This window comes from Aphelocoma coerulescens, chromosome 8 (genome assembly GCF_041296385.1).
Source record: "Aphelocoma coerulescens isolate FSJ_1873_10779 chromosome 8, UR_Acoe_1.0, whole genome shotgun sequence".
NCBI classification, from domain to species: domain Eukaryota; kingdom Metazoa; phylum Chordata; class Aves; order Passeriformes; family Corvidae; genus Aphelocoma; species Aphelocoma coerulescens.
In genome coordinates this window covers 4,893,134-4,911,176 of record NC_091022.1, presented here as the reverse complement: position 1 = coordinate 4,911,176, position 18,043 = coordinate 4,893,134, and the positions used below count along the sequence as shown (strand labels likewise).

The 18,043-nt window shown below is 41.2% G+C and overlaps 1 long non-coding RNA gene across 1 annotated transcript; it reads left to right on the top strand.

Annotated features, from left to right (window-relative positions):
* The first annotated feature begins 12,215 nt into the window (after positions 1–12,215).
* LOC138114064 (uncharacterized) lies at positions 12,216–17,827 on the top strand. The gene is made up of 6 exons (XR_011152469.1): positions 12,216–12,313; positions 12,417–12,493; positions 12,914–13,098; positions 14,788–14,875; positions 16,867–16,977; positions 17,785–17,827. It is a non-coding gene; the product is annotated as an uncharacterized lncRNA (long non-coding RNA).
* Positions 17,828–18,043: the final 216 nt, after the last annotated feature.

The following is an 18,043-nucleotide window of genomic DNA, read 5'->3' as shown; positions in this document are numbered from 1 at the left end:
CCCAAACACTGCGGGGAAATGCCCAGTTTATTTCTTTAAATATATATTGTATCTGTGCATTTCACAGTGCTGTTCTTATATGTTGTACATACCAGGACAGTCAGGAAGTTAAACAATAAACTCTGTTTTTACTAAGATGAAATACTCTCTGTTGACCCTCACATGGGTCTCGGTTATTCTATTGTCACACATAAAATGAAGAGTGTGTAACATGCTGATATGTAAATGTTTGTGGTGCCAAGACAATTGCTGGTGTGTGATAGCCATGGGTGTTTTGTTCCAGCTTCAAAACTCTGCAGCCATCCATCCCTACCAGTCAACAGCAAGTTCCTACTCCTGTCAGAGTTAAAAGCATGTTTACCTTTGAACTTGGTTGGAACAAGAACTGGCCCTGTGTGGGGCTGAGGGAAATAATTGACTGTAGGAGCATTTACTTCACTCATCTCTGAGTTGATTTGAACCAAATTACTCATGTAATTGCAGCACATTTTACTTAGAGTTTTACAATCTTAATTACCATGCAGGTCTCCAGTATTAGGAATGATATGTATTTAGGGGAAAGAGAAAAAGGCATTAGTGGTTTTCTGCCAGCTATGTTCAGATAATACACACAGACCCAAAAAGTCACACAGCCACTCAAGAAAATAGAGTATGTATTCAGCTTTTGTCAATTCTTGTAGGTACCAGACCAAACAAAGCAGATGTTCATTTTATATCAGTCTGCTTTGTATTGCTGAGGCCTGAAGTTCTGAAAAGAAACTGAGAATGTTGTCTTGCTTTTCCCCAAAACTGATAATCTCTCTTCATCTCTTGAAGATGAAGAGAGAAAATTCAAGACATGAAAAATTAATCTCTTGAATTTTTGCCTCTTGTTCATTTATGTCTTGTCTTCTCAATGTCCTTTCTTCGGTAATTTCCATTGCCTGCTTTTCTGACACTTTGGCAAAACCCAAGGTGATAAATTACCAACTCTTCAGTAGAGAGAACAATTTCCAGTGACTTTACCTTGTGGTGCTTTTGTGGGATGCCTTATCTTTCCTTTTGCATATACATAAAGGGGATCTGAATGTATTTGATGGGAAAGGGGAAATAGCAGAACCATTTATAAACTCCAGTTTAAAATCTGTAAGTGAAACCTGAATCCCTCTTGGTTTTGTGGTCACTTCCTTTTTATGAGTGAATCAGGATTATGCCCTGTTGTTATTTGCAATTCTACTATAGTTATTTTTCTTTAAGTTTTCCCCACTGTAATCTCTGATTCCATCACCAAGATGAATGATTGTAGTCTTGCAGCAACCTGGAGAGATTTATAGGCCTCATTTTGCATCTTAAGAAGCTGAGGCTCAAAAAGACCACATCATTGGTTCAAGTTACAAAGGAAGAATGGAGCAAAACTGTGAGTTAAAGTTAGATCACCCAAGTCCTGTATTAACACTTTCACCCTAAAGCTGTTCTGTTGTGAAGAACAATATGACTCATGCATGTAACATGTCTTTTCTGTATGACCATTTAGAAGAGGACCACCTTATAAATATGGATAACCATATGATCTACTATATGATCTTAGGGAGGAAAAATCCAGAGGGATTATTATAATTTAGATAAGATTAAAAACTTGAGCTTTCTTAAAAGCCTCAGTAGAGGCTGATGGCAAAAATAACTGGCTGGCTGCAGATATTGCTGTGGAGGTACCTTCCTATATTTCCTAGCTACCTCTTTAATCTTTGAAAGATTAAATATTAGGACTGGGAAACTGTATATTTGGGGAAAGAATGGGTAATGGCATGGTCATAGTGAAAAGTTTGGTGAAGCAAATGAAAGAAGGAAACATTCTCAAGCTTTCCAGGATTTTGAACTTTAGAATTAAAAAGCCAAGCCAAACCAGAGAAAAAAACCCCAAAACTTGCAGTAACTTTGCAAGGTTGATGGGACAAGCACTTCAACACACACCTCAGTTAGACACAGATTTACAGGGTTCTGCAAATTAGGGTTAAAAGGGAGCAAAGGGGATGTATTCTACAGTTGCCTGTAATTCTGGTTATAACAAAGAGAGAGTTTTTTCAGGAGGATCTTGATCTGTTTCTATGAAAATAGAAATGTGACAGACATTGCTACAATATGTTTCTGTAGTTCTGCAAATCCAGCCAAAGAATCAAAGGGTTGGGAAGAGCAACCCCTAGAGCCCCACCATGCTTTTTATCACCCCGCGCACCGCTGCAGTTATGTGCTGGGACATTCTGTAATGCACAATGAAATCACCTCAACCTAGGAATCAACTTTCTGAGGAGTTTTTCTTGCAAAATCAACCCGAATCATTCAGCAGGTTGATTTTGCATGGGAATGGGTAGGGGCTGGTGATTCTTGCACCTACCTTTGCTACTACAGCCAACAGACAATGGGCTATGGGGTGGGGATCGCAGTGCTATGTGCAGTGTGTCCCTGGATGAGGCTGGCTTGGTGTTCAAGACCAGGAGAGTATCATAGAGTGGCTACTTGTAGTTATTTCATTATCAATAGGGCAAAATAAGTACAAAGTAGTGAATCATAGAATCACAGAATGGTTTGGGTTGGGAGGAACCTTAAGCTCCTCTCATTCCACCCCCTGTTATGGGTAGGGACACCTTCCATCAGACAAGGCTGCTCCAAGCCCTGTGCCACCTGGCCTTGGATGAAGGGGGTGGATGCATGGCAAACTTGTTGCTCACTAAATCCCTCAGTAATAAGGCACAGATGTTGAAACAATTAAGAGGTAGATTTAAAACTTTTAATTGAAGAAATCACTTCTTTAAATAACGCAAATGTAATTCCTCTGGAATTTATTTCCAGAGGAGGCAATGGAGGCTGATTTGAAATGGGATTACACAATTTCATAGATGCCAGGTACATGAAGAACTATACAGGGAAGTCAGAGATGTATCCTCTCACTCGGGGCATTAGGAGAGACCACAGGAAGTGTCTCATGGGCTTGCCTGAGACAGCATTTTCTGTTCTCAGTTGTCTGTGAGACGGACCAGTGCCCTAAGGGCACTATATAAATAGGCCTGGGGTTGCTAAATATGTATCCCAGATATTGGATTTACTTTTGCTTTGAATAGTAAGTACCTAATAATCTGTGAACTACTGTGAGCATAAACACCAGATAAAACATTGTCAAGAATATTAGGAAACAAACAGCCAGGCACAACAATATCCATTTCAAGTACATACTGAGGAGGAGTTTACTCTTTCAAGGTTCAGCCTTTTTGGTATCAAATAGAATTTGTGCCTTAAAGAGACACCCAGAATTCCTGCTCTGGTTTCCTGGCTATTTTCAAGGTGTGGAAAGGAGCAGTTTTGTGAGGACTTGCAGAGATCTCTGGAGACTGACTTTCCAGGGGAATGGTACAGCTGTTCCACGCAGCCCTTTTAATCTCTTCTGAGGATGCCTGCAGTTAGGCTGGGCGCAGCTTGGATTTGGGCAATTTTTTATGGATCAACGCACTCCTCATTTTGTTAAGCACTCAAGATACAGCAGTGATTATTGTTGTACCTGTCACCTACAAGCGACCCAATCTACTGCCAACACATCACTCATGACAGCAAATAAAGTACTTAGGGGACAAAGAACCCCCATGTAAACCCCTATATGATAGGAGACAGCCTGTATGATTTTTAAAATTTGGAATCAGATTCGTTTCTGGCTTAGTATGTTTGCTGCATATTGATTTCCCTGGAGTTATATAAGGCCTAAGCCCAGCCCTTTGTCACCAAAAGCAGCACAGCTGTTTCCAGGACCATGAGTCATGTGTGTGACTTCTCTTTTTAACTTCCCACTGGCTTTTTAAAAATACACTTCCAATCAATTTTGCTTTTCAACACCAAAGAGAAAAAGCAATAAGTTTTCCTGAGAACTGGAGATTTGGGCAAAACATTAAGTCTTCATATGCTAAGAAGGTTGTGCTGAGAAGTTGTGTTAAACTCTGGTATTGACATGATGTTATTGAATATGGGAGATGTATATCTGATTATATACATCTAAAATTCATGTTGACGGTATTAGAATTGTCCTATTTAAGCAGTAGGGAAACAAATTAATGTTAGCAGCAGTGGGAAAATTGAGAAACGCAGACTGCACTCTCACTTTTTTGGAATTGTGCTCACTTATAGTCAATTAAATATTAAGGCCTGTGAAAGTGGGTAAGCCGAAAAAATAATAAACACGGGTACAGGATGCAACTGAAATTCTCATTGAAGTACCTTGTGTAATCCCTGCTGGACCAGCAAAACAACCACTGATGACAAAACCCAGCTTCTCCTCAGCCTCTCTGTGGTGTTTCAGAACTGTAACAACCTGGTCTCCATGTACTTGCTTTTGAACCTTGTTTTGTTTTTGCTCTGACTTCTGTGCCAGGGATCTACTCTGGGCTGGCTGTGCCTCCAAAGGGAACTCTGTGCTCTCCTGAGGTAACATCCTCTTGTTCCTCTCCTGGTCTCTGCCGTGACCCCAAGAAGGAGTGGTTTGGCATGTGTGTGTTGTCCCATTTGTGATCACAGCATCTCCCAGCTGAACCAGACCTCCGCATTACACACGGAGTGTGGAGAACCCCTGCCAATTGCCCCAAGTCACCTGGCAATCCGTGCCACGCCTGGGGAATTTCAGGAGTTAGTTTTAGGGGTTGAAGTCCGCCCTATTCACCGTCAGGCTTATCAGGTGAGGAATTTATGGCACCCCTCCTCAGTCCAACTCGCTCTTACTGATTTAAAGAAGCCAGTGCAGTGCTTTGAGTGGCTTTCCACATGTGGTTCTGGCACCCAGGTACTGGACTTGTCTCAGGAGCCATACTGGGAGTCAGGTAATGTGTATAAAGCACTCTGAAGAGTAAGAACACCCCAGTTTAGGAAATTCCTTCATGGAAGGGCTGGTCAAGCATTGGAACAGGCTGCCCAGGGAAGTGGTGGAGTCACTGTCCCTGGGAGAGTTCAAAATGTGTGAATGTGGCACTTGGGGACATGGGTTAGTGGTGGCCTTGTGCTGGGGGAATGGTTCGACTTGATGATCTTAGAGGGATTTTCTAGCCTGAAGGATTCTGTGAGTCTAAGTTCTGGGTCTGTGTAGGGTGGTGGCTTTACAGCAGTTTAGATTGGATTTGTTGAAGTCACATCACTGATTAGATGATATACACATTTCATATCCTATTACATTTGTATGGTAAATTTATGAACTCTATATATTTGCACTCGTCTCCTCTAAGGCTTTTGGTCGGCTTTATGAGCTCAGAAGCAACAAGCATCCTGGTAGCTGCTGTGTCCAAGATCAAACATAAAAATACAATGAGGGTTAATGAACAGAACCTCCAAACATTTCTAGAGTTTTATGCCCCTCACACAATTGCATAAATTTCAACAAAAGAGTTGGTTTAAGTAAAAATAATGGCAGAGGCATGACAATGCAAGAAAGGCTGAGACATGACTTGACAGTTTTTGTATATATTACAAACCTCTCTGCTTTGTTTGAAAGCTTTTCACTTTTGTGTTTGAAACCTGGCAAGAAACTCAAAAATCTGATGCAAGGTTTTTAAGATGGATTTTTCCGAGGGAAAAATCAGTGAACCAGCTTCATACCACCATCACAGTTTAGGTAAATTCATGCATTTAAGAAGGCAGACACCAAGTTTTAAGTCGATTTGTATCAGTGCACCCAGAAATACATGCAAGAACACAAATATAATTTCTTTTTATCTCTGTATATATATGTATATGTATATGTATATGTATATATGTTTGTGTGTATATATATATATAATTTTTTTTTTTTTACACATAGATACCCATGTGTCAAAATTCTATCCAAGCCCAAACCAGGACACCGTGAGCTGTACAGAGACATAGATTAGTGCATAGGTGGGAGGTATATCCAAATTCCCTCCCTTGGGGATAACCCTGGGAGTAGCCGCAAGCACAAGTCAGGGCAGGTTCAAGCTGTGGCTCTGCCTTTTATAAAACAATGCTGCTGCTTAGCAGCTATTTTCTGCCTGGATGAAAGCAGAAACCTTGCAAATCTTAAATATGTAGGTCCAGGCAGAGGCCAAGTTAAGTATTCTTTACCCTAACTCTGTCTGCTCCTCTTTTTCATGATAAAATTGTCCATGAAAAATAAGAGGGAGTGTAGGATGCAGAGCCCTAAAGGAGGGATTTAAAAACAAATTAATAGGAAATAATATGATACACAGGAAGACTTCAGCCACTATGGGAAATAAAAAAGACCTGCAGAGGAGATAAAAATAATTTAATTCAGTCTTTTAGAGCCACAATTAAACTTGATTTAAAATTTTCCTTTTTTTCCTCCATGGATGAAATTACAAATATGTGTTCTTTCTTCCATAAAACTTAATGTGGAATGGAGAGACCAAGGATATCTTTTTCAATATATCTCTATTATATAGATACATTTATTTCATAATACATCTCTGTAAAGGTATATTCAGTATCTTTATTTACAGGTATTTTTGTTCATGTCAGTCAGATGTTCTCATGTACTGAAATGTCGTTAATGCCTAAGGATGAGCTTCAAACAGAGCCACAGCCAGCAGCCTGGAGAGCTCTTGCACTTGCTCACTGACATACCCTGTGCTGCTGGCAAATTGCTTAAATCCCAATTTCCAGAGATTGTTGTATCCCTAGAAATGCAGTTGGCACTCAGACATCACATTTTCAAAGGAAAATCTAATGAAAAGAAAAAGAGGTGCCTAAATCTCAGGACAACTGGGTGCTTAATCTATGAAATTACGTCTAAAAATCCCATTAGGCATCTAACTGACATCCCAGTTTGTCTGTAGGGTAATTCCCTAGGGACTGATCTCTCTCTATGCACCTTTCTATATTTTTTGAGTGCAATACACGTCATCATGGCCCAGTATCCATGTAAAGTAGCATAAATTCTCCCCTAATGATGAACAAGACGGCCAAGTCTCACTATTTGCATATCCTGATCTGGAAATTGTAGGGCAAAGAGACTGAACTCCATGCCTTTTCCAACAAAAAAGACTGATGGATAACTTGTGAAAAATAGAGCCCTTTCATAAGCACCTGAAGCTTTTCCTTTTGTTCAAGGCTTAAATACTTCCAAACACCTGGTATTAAGGATTTAATTGTAAATAAATCAACTTTGGATGCCAAAATTCTGGCTTTGCTTTGAAAATCCCATCAATAGAATCACAGAATCCCAGACGGGTTTGGGTTGGAGGGGATCTTAAAGATCACGTCACCCAACTCCCCTGCTGTGTGCAGGGACACTTTTCACTATCCCAGCTTGCTCCAAGCCCCATCCAACCTGGCCTTGGACACTGCCAGGGATCCAGGGGCAGCCACAGCTTCTCTGGGCACCCTGTGCCAGGGCCTGCCCACCCTCACAGCAGAGAATAGGGAATGGATTCGTTTGCTGTCCAATTCCAGTAACAGGAATGAAAAGAGAAATTGTGTTTTTATTTCCCTTCAGTGTGCCTCAGGGATGATTTCCCTTATGGTTTGATCACAGGTAACCTACACTCGATGAGCCCAGTGATGAGAGGTGCCCACACATCCTAATTCCCAAAGCAGGAGGAGCTCAGCAGAGCTGGCCTTGCAGCAATCCATGAGCTGGAAGATGAGATCACGTAACTGAATCCTCAGATTTTCCTGATGCTCTCTGACTCTGCCCATTCCCTGGCAGGTTTGTGTGTCAGTTTACCTCTGCACAGCCTTGTTCATGCAAAGTAAATGCAACCGGGTTGGCTCCTCCAGCTGCAGCAAGAACGGGAAAAGGGAAACAGCCAAGGTGCCTGGCAAATGGACAAGAACAAAATGGGAAATTTTGCAGAGAAGCTTTTGGAAATTGCTGAATCTTGAGGAGCTGGGTGACAATTTTCCTGTAAAACAGCAGGGAACAGAAAACATTTGGAATTCTTAATATAATGACGGTGCTTTTAAACTTCCACTAAGAACAGAGTGACACAGTCATATGTTGAAGGCATTTTTGCTGTAGAATTTCCAACCTTGCAACTGTCCTGCTCTGGCCCTGAGGGCTGCTCTTGCACAAACCCATGTTGACATAGTCACTAATCTTTGGAGAGCTTTGAGCAAGGAAACTGTAAGATGGAGGCTGCAGAAAGCAGTCTGTGGGCATGATGCCATCAGAAGCAATAAGCAACACAAAAACACATCTTTATTTGCTGTTTATCTTCCTGTTTTGAACTCACGCTATCAAATGTTGTAAAAGCCTTGATGAATTTGTGCTGTTCTTTTTAAGCAAGTTGTCAGAGACTGAAATATTATAGTTTATGGCTTAAACATTTTCATGAAGAACTTCTGGCAAAACTGTATTACAAAAGCTGCAGAGAAGACTACCTCACCCTGCATAGGCCTTTGGAGTGAGGCCCTACACACCGCTCGCTGATGAAGATAAGCTAAAGTGACTCAGGTCTGGGCTGGGGAAGAAGAATCCATTCAGAGGGATCGAGCTTAGCACCTTCAGGGTGGAGGCCACAGCCCCAGGGCTATAAGTTGCCAGGCTCGAACAGACCCTCACACCAAAGGATGGAGGGAGAGAGGCTTTGGATGTGTGTTGGCAAAGTCTCTGGTGAGAGGCACAGTGACTGCCCGCCAGGGGCCCCTTCACCTGGGGAGAAGCTATATCGACGTGAAGGACAGAGGGGGTGACATGCCCATCAAAGGCCCCCCCAAAGGGGTCCCCAGACCCTGCACCAGAAATGATGCAACAGACCCTCAGTGTTGCAAGGGACAATGTCAAACTGGCCCCCTGCAAGGGAGGCACGTGGGCATTCCCACCAGCCCAAAGCATGTATTAATCCACTGGCTTCTACACTCTTTGGCGTGGCGTGGCATGGCGTGGCGTGGCATGGCAGCGGGGAACCCTCACCACCAGCAGACCAGATGGAGGGGAGCAATGAGATGTCTTTGGGATCCCTGGAAGGGTGATATGCTTCTACCTAACCCCTGTCACTCTCTCCCTATCCCCCCACCCCCGTGAACACTCTCTTTCTTTCTTTCTTTCTTTCTTTCTTTCTTTCTTTCTTTCTTTCTTTCTTTCTTTCTTTCTTTCTTTCTTTCTTTCTTTCTTTCTTTCTTTCTTTCTTTCTTTCTTTCTTTCTTTCTTTCTTTCTTTCTTTCTTTCTTTCTTTCTTTCTTTCTTTCTTTCTTTCTTTCTTTCTTTCTTTCTTTCTTTCTTTCTTTCTTTCTTTCTTTCTTTCTTTCTTTCTTTCTTTCTTTCTTTCTTTCTTTCTTTCTTTCTTTCTTTCTTTCTTTCTTTCTTTCTTTCTTTCTTTCTTTCTTTCTTTCTTTCTTTCTTTCTTTCTTTCTTTCTTTCTTTCTTTCTTTCTTTCTTTCTTTCTTTCTTTCTTTCTTTCTTTCTTTCTTTCTTTCTTTCTTTCTTTCTTTCTTTCTTTCTTTCTTTCTTTCTTTCTTTCTTTCTTCTTTCTTTCTTTCTTTCTTTCTTTCTTTCTTTCTTTCTTTCTTTCTTCTTTCTTTCTTTCTTTCTTTCTTTCTTTCTTTCTTTCTTTCTTTCTTTCTTTCTTTCTTTCTTTCTTTCTTTCTTTCTTTCTTTCTTTCTTTCTTTCTTTCTTTCTTTCTTTCTTTCTTTCTTTCTTTCTTTCTTTCTTTCTTTCTTTCTTTCTTTCTTTCTTTCTTTCTTTCTTTCTTCTTTGTCTCTTTTACTATTAAATAAATCATATCAAATTTTTGGCACCAACATCTAACCTTGTTTGGCTTTAATCTCATTTCTGGGTGTATTTTGAACCTTCAAAGTTCTTTCCGTTTTGTACACAGAGACTTAGTTTTCTTTGCTCTTCTGAATTTAAACCGGATCACAACACAAGTTAAGGTGGTTTTGTTACTAAATATCAAGTGGGCTTTGATTGGAGGCAGTTCAGTGCTATCAGTTCATTTTAGGAGACATGGAACACTGCCAGACTTCACCATGATGCTCCTGATACCACTGCCCTTAAAAGATTAACTAAACTTCTAAAAAGTACCTTTTAAAAATAATTCTGGTTCAAACAGAAACATCTGTTTTCTGGGAAACATCTCTTCGGGGAGAAATCACACTGTTGTGTGAAAGGGAGGAAGGGTGTCTGTATTGCTGACAGTGACAGCAGCTTTCAGTTCCATAAGGTTTCCCACCACGAGATTGATGCCATACTTGAGTCTGAAAATGGCTGGCAAAAGACTTCTGGCTGACTGGAGGTGACTGTCAAAAAAGTGCCTGTGGGAAGATGCTGTAGTCAGTCAGGCACAGTAAGTCCTTCTCTAAGACAACTGATCCTTGGCATGTGCAAACAGAGCAAACCCAAGAGTAACTATGCTCAGAGTGAAAAATAGAAATTGTATCAATTAACTTTGGCTGCATTTTCATCAGTGTTTATCAAGGGAAATTATTCCCTGGTGAAAGACAACATCAAGTACAGGGTGTTCAGGAAATCACCACCAAAGTTGAATATTTATGAAAATTTAATGGGGCTTGTAGATTATTTAACTGGTGTCTTTCAATGCTGACTGCCATGGAATACAGGGAAGTCATGTGGTGGGAAATTATTACAGCTGGTGGTGAGGGGTCAGCGGCTCTGACCCAGGAAGAGGTGACCGGTCTGGGGAGATGGTCCTGAAAGGAATCGCCTTCCCGGGGCCCGGTGTCTTCCCTCAGCTGCTGGCAGGGGGGCCCTTGCAGAAGATGTCAGCTCTTTAGTGATTATCAGCTTGTGATTCCAGCTCAGCTCTGCAGGGCAGCCTCCAGGCCAAGCCAGACCAGAGAGAGAGACGAGAGGTACAGACCTAGCTTTATTGTTGGTCCCCTCTGGCAAAGGGGAAAGCCAGGGAGGAGAACCTTCTCTAAGCCACAGGGGCCCATAGGGCTTGCTTTTATAGGGATACAGGGGATCAGTAAAGGACCAATGGGTTACAGAGGATCTGGGATGGGTAAAGACCAATGGGTCACAAAGGATCTGCATAGGGTCTCCTAAAGGATTGTGGGTCTGTCTTTTCTCGCCATGACCAAGGAAGTGTTTGCCTTTCCAGGGAGTCCTGCTGGGCGATTCAAAATCTCTTATCTCAGCAGAGATCCCTCCAGGGCAGGGGCTGGGCATACCCCACAGGAAATGAAGTGTACAACCCCAGTCCAGGTGAGCTGATGAAGGCCAAATAGCAAATTTAATGTCAGCCTTCTTGTGTGTTATACTCTAATTGCAATTAGTAGCTCTATGTACAGCAAGTCTCTTAGCAATTAGCTTGTTCTGCTTGAGCTTTGGAGTGGGAATGTAGCTCAGGTATAACTGGTAAGAAGGAAAAGGTCTCCTAGGTTCAAAAGCAATGTGAGCATAAAGTCACACACTCCCTCTGTGGAAAACAACACAGAATCCCAGAATCATTCAGGTTGGAAAAGGCCTCCAAAATAACTGAGTCCCATCTGTGACGGATCCTCACCAAGTTACCCAGTCCAGAGCACTGAGTGCCACATTCAGTCATTTCTTGTAAACTTCAGTGCTCAAAAACTCTTGTGCAAATACTTAATGAGAACAAATGTAAAGACAAGATATTCTCCTAACCCCGAAAGCATCAGAGTAGCAGGACCTTGACCTTCAGTGTGGTGACAGACCAAGAGGAGCCATCCTTGATCACCAAACTCCAGCTGATCTGCTCTGCCTCATGTGTGAGGGGCATTATACAGCCCAAAAGCTAAACTTCATGGAAACTGCTTAACCTGGATCAGCTCCCCCTTCCCAGCCAGGGCTTTGATGTTTAATTGCTCACCTACATGCTGCTTATCAGTGGGTCAATAGGCCACAGCCCAGACACCCCAGGCTCAGACTGTGAAACCTGAATTTTATGCTGGGTTGGGAGGAAGAGCAAGATCTTCCTCACATCTCAGGATCAATATCCATCATTTAAACTTTACAAAGAGCTAATAAACCTTGTCCCATCTTTGCACAGAGGAGACAGGTATCCATCTGATCCCAGATGGATCCCATGATCCATCTGACACCTCAGAGAGATGTGAAGTGACTTGCCCAGCTGAGCTGAATCCCTGGTTTAATCAGTAGGTAACATCCTCAACATGAGAAGATGCTAGTTTTAAATATTAACACTTCAGTATATGAAACCTGTCTCCAGCTGAAAAATAGGTTGTTTAATGAGGGAATAAATACAAGGAATCCCTTTGAAATGCAAAACTGCTTTTGGTTGTAGCAGAGTAAATATTAAAAGTGCTTCTGATGAATAAAACTCAAATGTTCCCTGCCCAAAACTGGATGCACAGCAGCTGATGGGCTCAATAAAACACAGACAAAATGTAATGTAGAATAATAATCCATCAGCTTCCTCCAGAAAGGTACTCTGGTCCCCTACTTCAATTCTGTTTGTCTCGGTACAAATATCATCTTATTTCTTTGCAGTCCATCCATACCAGAAGACAAGCTGGTTTATGCTGGTGAATTAGTTTGGTTTAATTTGACAGTCACCTCTTTCCCAGGTTAGTGAGGAGTTATTTCTGTAACATTTCAAATTTAAAGTTTATATTTTAATGTGGCAGTAGTATTTTGACATACAGCAAGGTGCTAAAATAGGGCCTGAAAATATCAGCTATTATGAGCAATGCTTTATGGAAAGGGATTATTCACTTGCTTGCTTCATTCCAATATTTACAGTTTGAAATGTCACCACTGTGAGGTTTAACTACCTCTCTCATAATTTAGATAATTTTACTTTTTTCAAGATTTACTCTTATTTCACAGTGATAACAAATAGTGGCACTTCTATAAACAGCCATTATCTCTTTCCCTCCACAGATCATTTCCATTGAGAAAAATATATGGAGAATTTGCAAATAGGGGAATGTGGTTTCAGATGTTTCATGTTAACTCTTCCTTTGTCCCTCTTTATCCTTTCACAGTTCATTTGGGGTCTTTGGTCACCTGGAAGCAGGCTGTCTAAAGAGCCACGGCAGAAGCTCCGACAGCAGTGTTGGGCTTCTCCTGGGAAGGGGGAAAAGACACAGTACAGCTGGGGAGCACCAGGGCAGCCCTTGGCTCCTCCACACATGACATCCACGGGCACAAGAATCATTGCCAGCCATAGGTAAGGGGGAGAATTCAGAGCACTTTGCCCTTGCTTCAGGTTTAGCTGAGATTGGGCTGATTAGGGTTGGGCAGCAGCAAATCTTCCCTCGTCACTGCTGCTCTCCACAGCCTCCTGGAATGGTTTGGGTTGGAAGGGACCTTAGAGTCCATCGAGTCCCACCCCTGCCATGGGCAGGGACACCTTCCACTAGCCCAGGTTGCTCCAAGCCCTGTTTGAGCTGGCCTTGGACACTTCCAGGGATCCAGGGGCAGCCACAGCTTCTCTGGGCACCCTGTGCCAGGGCCTCACCAAACTCACAGGGAAGAATTCCTTCCTAATATCCAATCTAAACCTACCTCATTCAGTTTAAAGTCATTATCCCTCATTCTATCACTACCTGCCCCTGGAAAATGCAGATAGAATTTCATATATAAAAATGCATACATCTGTAAAACCTAGTAGAGACCTTGAGTCATAATTTTGGTACTCACTTTGTCACCTAGAGCAAGTGGTAAGTGCACTATTTCAGTGGGTGGCAGACAGATCAGACAGCAATTACTCTCCCCAGGGTAAAAAATCTCACATTAACCAGGCTCAGGCTGGTGCTGGGGATTCAGTGGGAGACTGAATCTGGCTCCAGTGGGCTGTAGACTGTAAATATAGAACATTGCGTGACCTTAACTTCGCTTTTTAAAAGAGGCTGCTGATACTGAGAGTTACATAAAGAAATACAAAAATTTATTGTTCAACATGGTGGATAGATGCCCTGTGACAAACACTTATCAGAGAAGTAGAATGTAATTAAGGTTACTTAATGCTGGGAAACTGAACATTGCTTGGGTTATTTTGTCATTCCTAATGTATTAATCAAATTCATCTGTTATGTTTCCTTACTCACTGCCTTTACCAACACTGCCTCATTTGCCCTTTCTTCTAAAATTCATATTTATATTCCATGTTTAATGTACTTTTTGTTTTAATTAAGAACCTCAGTGTTGAAATGAACGTGGGATTTTTTTCTCTCTTTGTAATTCCCAGTTACAGGAACAGTCCCACCAAAGCAGCTGGGCTTTAACAACACTTTTTCACCTGAGAAACCAGATCAATTAAACAGACAAAGCATTTAACCTGGCTGGAGGCCCAGCAACTTTATTTTCTGTAGTGGAGGTTACTCACCTTTAAGCACAATTACAGGGTGCCCAGAGAAGCTGTGGCTGCCCCTGGATCCCTGGAACTGTCCAAGGCCCGGTTGGATGGGGCTTGGAGTGACCTGGGCTAGTGGAAGATGTCCCTGCCCACGGCAGGGGGTGGAATGACATGACCTTCCAACACAAACCACTCTGTGACTCTACAATTTTCCAAAAATCCAGATTCTGCGTGAGTTTACAGCTCTTTTTTTAAGTATAAAAGAATTTAAAGCTTTTAGAAATGCTGCTTCAGCATTTCATCAGTGATGATTGTTCCCATCCGAAGGCCAAGCTCTGTTCCAGGGTTGGTGTAGATACACATGAATTATCCTACTAGAGATGAAGGCTGCCAAGTTTTAGATAAGGTGGGAACCAGTGGGTGCCCCTTTACTTCACAACCAACAGGTGTAACAGCTTCAGCCTGGTCCCTGCTGTGTGGAAGCCTCCAGAAAGGGTTTCAGAGCTGATTGAAGGAACCCCAAAATGCCCAGTCACACACAGACTAATTCATGTTTTTCAGCTGCTGTCCTTCCCTCTGGAAGATCCAAGGGAGCCAAAGCATGCCAGAAACTTCAGGAAGACTATGCAGAGCACAGGAAGACCTTGAGGTGGGCAAGCCTGTTTTTCAGGGAACTCTTTAGCCGTACATGAAGTATGGTTTGTAAAATACAAAAGTTGTAGCATGAGAGTTTAAAAAGTCCAGGTGACTGTGCTGCTGCAGTGCCCCACAGGTGCTGAAATATGTTCTCTCCAAGCAGAATCCAGAGCAGCTCACAGAGTCCCTACACTCAGAATACTGCAGGTTGTGACTGCTAAGAAATCAAGGGCAGAAAACACAGATGAGATCATAAATGCAAGTATGAAGGGAAAAAGATGAAAATGCTGAGCTGAATATATGCCCTTATGTTCACAAACACAGCAGTGTCTCTATCTTGTGAAACATCTATATTTTGTGTCTTGGTTTTAACCAGAGGCTGTAACAGCTACTCTGGCTTTGCATAATTCGTCAGAATTAATCTGAAAGCAGTTTTATCAGTTTATCTCTGCTGAATTCACTGGAATTACGTCTTTATCTCTCTCCTTCTCTCTAATAAGAGATTCCTGAATTTTCATTCTCTCTTTAAACAGTGAAAGAAATACCATATTCTCTCTGTTCATATAAGCAGAGTCTCAATCTTCTAGGGTCAAATTCAGTTTTCATTAAGTCAACACAATGTTTTAAATTTATTTCTATGGGAACTGATCAGACTTTCATAGCACAAACTAAGTTGGGTATCACCTCATAGTATATACATTGTAAATTTTCAGAGATGTCATGCATTTGGGCAGTTTGAAAGGTGAAGCTAAAACAAACCAGATTTAGTAGATGGAGTAAGAGCTTCTTACTTAAATTCCATTAAAATGATTTCACATGAGAACAGCCCAGCTCCAAATGATATCCAGGACATTTCAAAAAGTTAATGATACACAGTCAGATCTCATATGACACCATGGGAAAGGGGGGAAAAAAGGGAAGATAAAAAAGTTGTAAATATTTTCAAGACTGCAGCTGTTGAAGATGTAAGAAACCTTAGCTGTTAGCACAGTCAGTGGGAGCATTCTCTTTAGTGAGCAAGTCATATTTTCTGGATGTGCCTCTACGTCTCTCCAGGAAATATCTGATAGCTTATGAATCTACGAGGCAGCAGTAATTAATTTGAGACACTTAAAACCAAGAAATCTAAGGTGTGAGATAAGGGTTATTCAAATTTTTAAAAAAACAACTTGGTAGGTTTTACATCCCTCTTGGCTGATGACAATTATTCATGACACTACATTTACGAAACTGAGAGCTTACATGAATATGTGAAAGTGCCACTAACCTCCTGAGACCAAACTTGTAAATATAAATTGAAAAATAAACTACTATAGTGTGTAAAGAATGATTGATGAAGCATTACTGAGTGTGCAGAAGTATTTTCTGATCACTGACTACCATAAAAAGAATTACTTAAGCCACTATAGCTCCACTGAACCCAGTGAAATATAAAGATTTAAGGGTTCTGATTATGTCTTGGGGGGTTAATTTCTGGAATATTTTATTTTTGCATGACCCATTTTCAAGTCCATATCCATTTTTATAATGACAGTGATGAAAAGATAACTAACACAGAGATGAAAAGCAAGAAGGATGTTGTGTGGTACACATAATTTAGTTCCCATGGTCAGAGGACCAAGGTATCTAATTATTAATGGCATTTTATGTTGATAAAACAGATCTGTGACCGGCTGAAGTGGTCAGATTGCAGGACAAACAAACCCCATGAAAGTAGATTGGGTTACAAAAGTTTCAGTTGAGTCCAAGCTATCTTATATTGATGAAGAAATAGAAACTTGCTGGGTCTTTCTATCAGAGAAAAAGAATTCTGCCTTATTACTGCAACGTTTTCTTATCATTCCTTGAATGCCTTGAGGAGGTTATGTTACAAGACAGCAAACTCTGGGTAAACCTGAGCATATTTTATACACAAGGAGTATTAAGTGGCCTCTTTAGGAGGTCAAGTGACTCCACTTGAAGATGAAGGGAACTAAAGGTACTTTATGCCTGCTTCTGATATAGGTCTCTGCACTTCCCTGTAGCAGAGCAGCTCTTTTCTAGGCAGGCTGTGTGGGGTAATGAATTAAGAGAGCCTCTGATCAGCTGTGCTTCTATTTCTAATTTCCAAAACTTGTAAGTACAATATTTTTCTTGTTTCTCACCACATGCACACTAACAGGGCTGGGAGACCTCATGACTGTTATGACAGCACAGTTTAAGAGAGGCATTTGTATCTAGAAAGACATGATAAGCCTTTACCCTGTGAACTTCTTCAAGAGATTGTTTAGGAATCATGAACCGGAGCAAAACCAATTCAAAAAGATATTTAACAGAAAAACATTGCCCAGTAGGATGTAATGAACTGGACAAAGGAGTTTGAAATTTAACTTGAACATTTAGCTTAAAGATATTTACCTAGTGACAAGGTTTCATAATGTTTTCACTCCAAGGATAGTTAATCTGTAATGTAAATACTATCCATGTATTTGGGGAAGAGCAGATCTGATTTAGAAGCATGTATCCAATAGTGAGTACAGTGTACTAGTCCTCCTCTATTTACTCTGCTTTATTCAGCAGTAATTGTCAAGTAAGTAAATTTTTTTCTGAAGTAACATTTTTTCTTCTACAAAGATCCATAATTTTTAGCTGGTTTGGAAATTCTTGTACTGTATCATGAAGATTTTTGTAATTTTGACTTGTAAAACAGTAGAATCACAGATCAGCACTAGCGCTACAACCTGAAGTTGCTGTGGGCAGACACATACAGAACACAATGATTTAATCCTATGTAACATTCAGTGGTAAAGAATCACTGGTTTGAAGGATGACATTTTATTACTGTCATCTATAAACTTGTCAGTGCACACTCAGTTTTGCAATGGGCTAAAAATTGTACAATTTGGGCTGGCAGATAGAAATGTGATTTCTGTTCTATTCCAGACATACAAGGATTTCTTCTCCCAAAAGTTTCAATAAAAAGGACAAGGATTGAAGAGGTTTGAAGACTGAACCTTCCTCTCTCCCCACAGCCCGTCAGTCTGCTTCTTACATCAAGGTTGTGGCTGACAGGCAGCTCTCAGTGAGTCCTGAGAAAGTCCTGCCCAGTTCTAGCCAGGCCGCCTCACTTGTAGAATCACAGAATCACAAGATGGTTTGGGTAGAAGGGACATTAAAGCCCATCCAGTCCCATCCCCTGCCA